Raw genomic sequence first — 6,400 nt, forward strand, 5'->3', positions numbered from 1 at the left:
GCTGGAGGTCAAATCAGATTACTCTAAAGAATTTGGAATGGGAAAAATGCTGGGGTTTTTTCATCAGCCTAAGTGTTTGGTTATCTCAGTGTTTAGCTATTTATATTGTGCCTGTCACTGTGGCATGTCACTCTATAAACAGAGGGATGCTCCAAATGTCTTATTATTTTAATGGCATTAATGTTCTTCATCTGTGGAAAAAAAAATTCCCTCTGGAAGATAACAGAATAAGTGGTTTAACATAAACAGTGGCTCTGGGAAAACTGCTCTCCAGGGCAGCTCTGCAGTAGGACAGTCACCCGGGTACACCTGGAGATGCTCTGGCTTGTCCCCACAATGCCAGGGACAAGTGCCCACTATTGCAGGAAGGGCTGACCTGCAACAGCAAGAAAAAGGAAGGAGCATGCCAGCCTGGATCTGACCCTCACAGAGAGGAAGAGGAGCAGCACTGAGTGGCTCTCAGCTCTCGTGCACGAGTGTAACTTCGGTGCAGATCTCTCCTCGGGAGGCGTGAGGTGGGTGCCTCGTTCAAATCATATGCCCTGGCACCAGGGCGGAGAAGCAGCACACGGGCTGGATTGAGGAGTATTCTTTTCTTGGCAATTCCTAAAGATACAACTTGGATCTTTGATCCAGATATGTAATCCAGACATATGCTGCCCTTATCACAGAATGGAAAGATGCTAGGATAGTAGCTCCATGCTGGAGGGGGATCAGTGAGGCAGGAGCAAAGGAAGAGTGCAAGAAGTCAGCTCCCACCCCAGAGAAACCTGTCTGGCTTTCTGGTTGTGGCAGTAAGGGGAAAGCACCCAGGAACTGGAAGCAACTTGAAAACCAGGTTGAACTAGTCTGTTACTGTAAAATAAGATGATAGTCCCCTTGGGACACACAGTGGCTGGGAAGGAAGTCTAAACATTGAGACTGTTTTAGTGCTGAGAGACACAGGTCATAGTCTCGGTGTCTGGCACACTTCTGTGAGGAGGAGAGGAAGGGTGAGAGTGCCAGCTGGCTGTATTGGAGATGACAGGCAAAGGATTCTTCTAAGGCTGAAAGAGGCTTCATAAAATTTGCTTCTGTGGGGCTTTTATTTAACCTTGTTTCATGTGGAAACAAGACCAAGACAATAATCCTGTTAGCTCCCTCCAGAGGAATCCCAAACTTTCTGCCCAGTTTGATGAAGGTGATGTTCTCAAAGATGTTCAGTCCCTGCAGTTTGGTTCCTTTGTCCGAATGGGTACCTGAAAAGAAAACAGAAACCCAGACCTGCAGGACCTCAGGAGCAGTGTTAGCAGGTGCCATGAAGGAAAGGAGATTTACAAGCACTGAAGCAGCAGATATCTGCCTTCTGCAGCACAAAATGGAGGAATTGCTAAAGGGAGCACATTAGACACGAGGTAACCCAGGAGTGGGACATACAGTTGCAGATCCAACCTGCAGAATTTTATCTGCCCAGCAGCATTTATTTTTCATTAATTTCAAACTGAATCTGAAATTTCCATGAGTTTCGCCATCCAGGGACTGAAATGCTTTTGTGTACTTTGAAATTGACAGGATGGAGTTTAGGGGACATTAGGAGATGTCCTGAACTGCACTGAATGGCAGTGCCCAGTCAGCATGGGAGAGCAGGGTGGAAAGGTGTGCAAACCTGAAAGCTGGAGGAGGGTTCACCTGCCACCTTCACCTCTCTTCATGTGTGAGGGGCTCAGAGGCCAAAAATCCTCTTCAGGCACCTCCAGTCCCACTAGCTATGAATCAAATACAGAGGTCAAACAGCATATATCCAAAATGTCTTATTTCCTGGCCAGTAGCACTGGGAGAAGAGTTCATTGAATACCAGATGAGGATCCAAGCCATGTAATTCGTGTTTCAATTTAGCATGCAGGCTTGGTTTGTTAAAGGAGGGATACAAATTGCTGCCTCTGTTTCTAAATATCTTGGTGCAGGCCTTGACTTCACCCTGCAGGAAGAGATCCTGGAAGCACAGTGTAAGATCAGCTTGCTAAGGAGGAAATTACTTGGTGCATGGAGTCCCAGTGGTGAAAAGCACCTTGTGCCATGTCAGAAATGGTCCTTCTCTTGCATGCTGTTGGATTTCACCCAAGGCAGATCTGTGCCCTCATTGGGAAAAAGAGCCATCTATCATCTAGTAGTTCTGTATATTAAAACATGAAAACTGGGGGCAGTCATTCGTGCCAGCCATTCAGGTAGTGGGGCAACCTGGAAAAATGCCCTTATGGCTGCTTTTGCCTTGTCCCCCATATATGAGGAACCTGGGCCAGTTTCTCATTGTCTACACCTTTACTGACTTAGTGGCCTTATACCTCCAGCACAACACTTGCAGGATAATGGCTGGAGTCTCCAGACTTAGCAACTTCTTCCTTGTGGCACGTGATGGCACTTGGAACTGACATTCCATAGGTGCTGGGACAGGAGGCTTATGAGCCAACTCATCTCTTTGGGGCAGGACCCCAACATACAAATACCTCCTGATCAGCACAGCTTTGTTTTTCCAGTAGCAAGGATTCATTTTACAAGATGAACTGGGATGATTGCACTCCTAGATTGTTGGGCCTTCCTGTTCCAGTCTGGCAGCTTGGCAGGGGCCTGAATTTGGCAATAGTCAGCCTGCAGTGACTGCGGGAGGGTGGGAATGGGAGACGATGCTCCATTCTTCCATAAGGATGAGGCTGCCTGGGAGGGACTTAAATACACCTGATAGTGACTGGGTGGACCAGTGGGTATGTGAAAGCAGAAGCCTGCTGACACTCTGCCCTGCTGGCAGTCTGACCTGAACCACTGAACCATTGGACTGTTTTTGTTTTCAGTGTTAAAGAAATGTTACAAAAATATTGCACTGGGGATTGGTAATTTAACCCTTGAGGGAGCCCATTTAACACCTTGTTGGATTACCATGATCTTTACCTCTAGTTCTGCAGTGGTAGCAGTATCCTCTGATATTTTTTAAAAGACAACTGGGGCAGAAGTGATGCTTATGCTGTGAAATAGGTCAAACGTGATGCGACACCTTATCTGTTTAGCTGCAAACCCCACCATTCCTCCTCGGCCTCTGTATTGATTATCTGGCGGGTTTAAAATGCTGCTGCAACCTCTGCCTGTCGCCTCATATCACTGCATCAAGGAGCAGGCATGGCCCTATGTCCTTTCAGCTCAAAGGTTCTAATTATTGTAACTCATTTCTGTAACCCAGGAAAAGAGAGAGGGCCATCTTAATGCACAGATGGCCTGCGATTTACGTCAGGAGCCATGGGATTAGGGACTGTCCCAGTAGAGAAAGCTCACTGGCCTTTCTTTTATTGAACTGTCTACAAATGATGAGGAGTCAAAATCCCTGCCACCTGTGGCCATTAAACATCCAGTGGTGCTTTTTGCAGGACTAATAGCCATGTCCTGAGCACATTCAAGGTGGGGGGAGGGGTGTGTGTGCAGGTGGAAATACACTCCAGCTTCCAAATCCCACTTCCTGACTACATTGCAAGAAAGTGGCATTATCTCCTTCCTGCCCTGAGTTTTTCAATAATGTTATTAAACTGTAGAAAATAAAACAGCTTCTGCATGTTGTCCCAGAGCTGGGAATTTTTCCACTGTGAATTCAGAAGATCCAAATGTGTCATTCTCGTCTGTGAAGTGCCTGGGAATAACGTTTACTACCTTGAGAAGAGATCTTTAGTTCAGCAGGTATTTTAATGAGGTTGTAAAATGTCCCAGAGTATGCTAAAGACCAAAAGATTAGCCAAAAAAAAATACTGCACTTCTAGGTTTCACCTTAAATAATTTGATTCATATGAGAGACTAAAACATCCATTGTAGGAGCTGAGCTGTTGGGGGAGGAGGCTTGGTTCTGACAATAGCAATGATGCAGCCGTGTCATGAGTAGGTGCTTTGTGGTACAGGGTGGAAATGTCTGGAAGAGATACCAACCACACTCAGGCTTGTTCTTCCTCTAATTGCCTGACTTTTATCGTGGAATAGACAAAATGAGCACTTAAAATTAGACTCTGAGAGCTCTTGCTTCAATGAAGAGACTGTCAATATTTGCAGAGCGACGCTTCAGCTCACCCAGACAGTATCCGAGTACATGGCACTTGAATGGCTGAATACATGGAGCACTCTCTTCCCTTTCTCTGCTTGATGAAAAACAAAATGGGGAGAGCCTGATTTGCTTTTCAGTTTCATTGTGTTCATGTTTTTTCCACATTCTCACCAACTTGGTCTTGACTTCTCAGAAGCTACTTCAAACAGCGGACTCAACACAATGGTAGGCACAGGACTAACACTATATGAAACACAAAACAAAAGGCTCTTTTCCCCCCCTAAATGTTGTAGGTTTCTGCTCCTCTAATCTCCTGTTTTCTCTGGATTGTCAGATGAAATACTCGGAGCAGACATTGACTGGTTCTGGAAGCAGAGAGGGAGTGCATTGCCTGAAGGCTGAATTGAATTGTAACACAGCATGAGCTTGCCAGGATGGCTAGGTAAAGCATCCCACACAACACCCTCATTTCTTGAACTTTTATCACTAAGGAATCATCATTTTGAAGCTGATGGGCATTTACATCCCAGGTGGCTGGCATCTCTTTGTGAATTTTTTATTTTACTTTGCTAGAATAGCAAAGGTATCTCTTTGTGAATTTTTTATTTTACTTTGCTAGAATGTCAAGAGCCTGGTCTGGAGCAATTTCATGCTTCTCAGGTAGGGCCAGACTCTGTAGGATCTGTATTGTTACAAGCTCAAAGCATCCACAGTGAAGGCTTCTGCCCTCTAATCTTTGTGTGCTCAAAACATTTCTCGTCCATCCCTGACCTCTGATCTTCTGGTATCTCTGGCTTTTGCCAGCAGTCAGTTGTCCCCCCTTCCAAAGCCTTCCCTGTCTCTGTCTCCCCAGTGACATGGGTCTGATTCCCACAGCAGGGGATAGAAAGTCTTGTGTGTCTGCTTCCCTGCCCCACTGCATATGTCACCCTGCACGGGCACTGTTAGGTCCCTTTGCTGGGAGCAGCATGGGCGTGGTTCATGCAACAGCATTTCCCACCTCTTCCATCTAGACCTACATTTAGTAAATGTCTTGTAAGCCTCTAAGTACTTTATAAAGAATGCTGGATGTTTTTATCTTCCCTCTACAGCTCAGATGTGTGCTAAAAACCCCATCACATGAGGACCTCGTTTTCAGTTTTCCTGAGCTGATGTCCTGGCCATGGCACTGTGATTCAGTCACCAGTTAGACCCCCATTTCTTCCACAGCAGGTCCCTGAAAGTGAGAAGATGTTCTCCATCCTGGGAGTACTCGCTGACCTATCCCTGAGGTCAGGGCATACAATTCCAACCCTGATTTCCTGGAACAAACCATCCATAAAAGCAGAAGTATCTGATAAATTTGGTCTGGCACAGGCTGTTCATTGCAAATTTTAATGCAAATAAGAGAAATGTCAGTGCTAAAAGAAAAAGAGTATTTAGGAAAAAAATCTTGTGCTGTTTTGTGGCATTTGTGCATAAAATAATGAGGCCAAATATATCACCATTGGATTTGAGCCAGATAAGTTCCTAACGTCTAATCCAGCTGGTGGAGCATGACTCCCTTCATTATTTAAAGCAATGCTGTGGGAAAAGACACACAGCAAAGCTAACAAGATGGTGCTTGAGCTGCCATATTCCTGGCAGCTGAACAAATGCAGCGTGCGTTTTCTCACACCAACAGGGAGAGGAAAGGAAAACGTGGAGCTAACAAGGAGCCCAGCATTTCCTCACGATACAGGCTGAGCCTCACCCACTGCTATCTCCCCTGCAGTCTGGCTCTGTTCATCTCCAGTGACGACATTTCCCTGCTCCTCCTTGACCATGGTGCTGGCCCTTGTAAAGTGCTGTGCTGCCCAGGCAGGAGCAGGCTGTGCTGGAGCAGAGTGGTCCATGCAGCTCTCCAGCCTGCCCCTCCAATACCAGGAGACGGGTGGAAAGCACCTACCTTGCAATGCTTCCCCTGTGCCCACTGCTTGGCAGCTCAGGGATGGAGCCACTGTTGGTAACTTTGCATGGATTGGCCCTTCAGTGACTTACTTTCTTCTCCTAATTCACCCAGTCTCCCATTCAAACTTTCTGGGTCATGTGTCGGTGTGGAGATCATGTCTTGGTTGCATTCTCTGGTCTGCAGTACCCTCAGCCATCTTCTCCTCTCCTGGATTTCATGCCCCTCCTGCACTCATCTCCCTGCCTGCCCCGATCCTCCCAGACTCAGGTGATGGGGCCTCACAGTTTTTGGCACTGCTGATTTGGGAATGGTCTATAGACTCCACCACAGGCCTGTCCCTGCACACGGTCCCTCTGCTTGTCTGCTGCTGATCCTGAGGGGCCACTTTGCAGGAGCTGGTGGACATTGCCTCAGGGCGG

The 6,400-nt window shown here is 46.7% G+C and overlaps 1 long non-coding RNA gene across 1 annotated transcript; it reads left to right on the top strand.

Moving 5' to 3' along the window:
• Positions 1-492: 492 nt before the first annotated feature.
• LOC137471247 (uncharacterized) lies at positions 493-6,116 on the top strand. The gene is made up of 4 exons (XR_010997478.1): positions 493-4,276; positions 4,386-4,493; positions 4,671-4,711; positions 5,143-6,116. It is a non-coding gene; the product is annotated as an uncharacterized lncRNA (long non-coding RNA).
• The last annotated feature ends 284 nt before the right edge of the window (positions 6,117-6,400 follow it).

The sequence above is a fragment of the Anomalospiza imberbis genome, chromosome 3 (assembly GCF_031753505.1).
Source record: "Anomalospiza imberbis isolate Cuckoo-Finch-1a 21T00152 chromosome 3, ASM3175350v1, whole genome shotgun sequence".
Taxonomy (NCBI): domain Eukaryota; kingdom Metazoa; phylum Chordata; class Aves; order Passeriformes; family Viduidae; genus Anomalospiza; species Anomalospiza imberbis.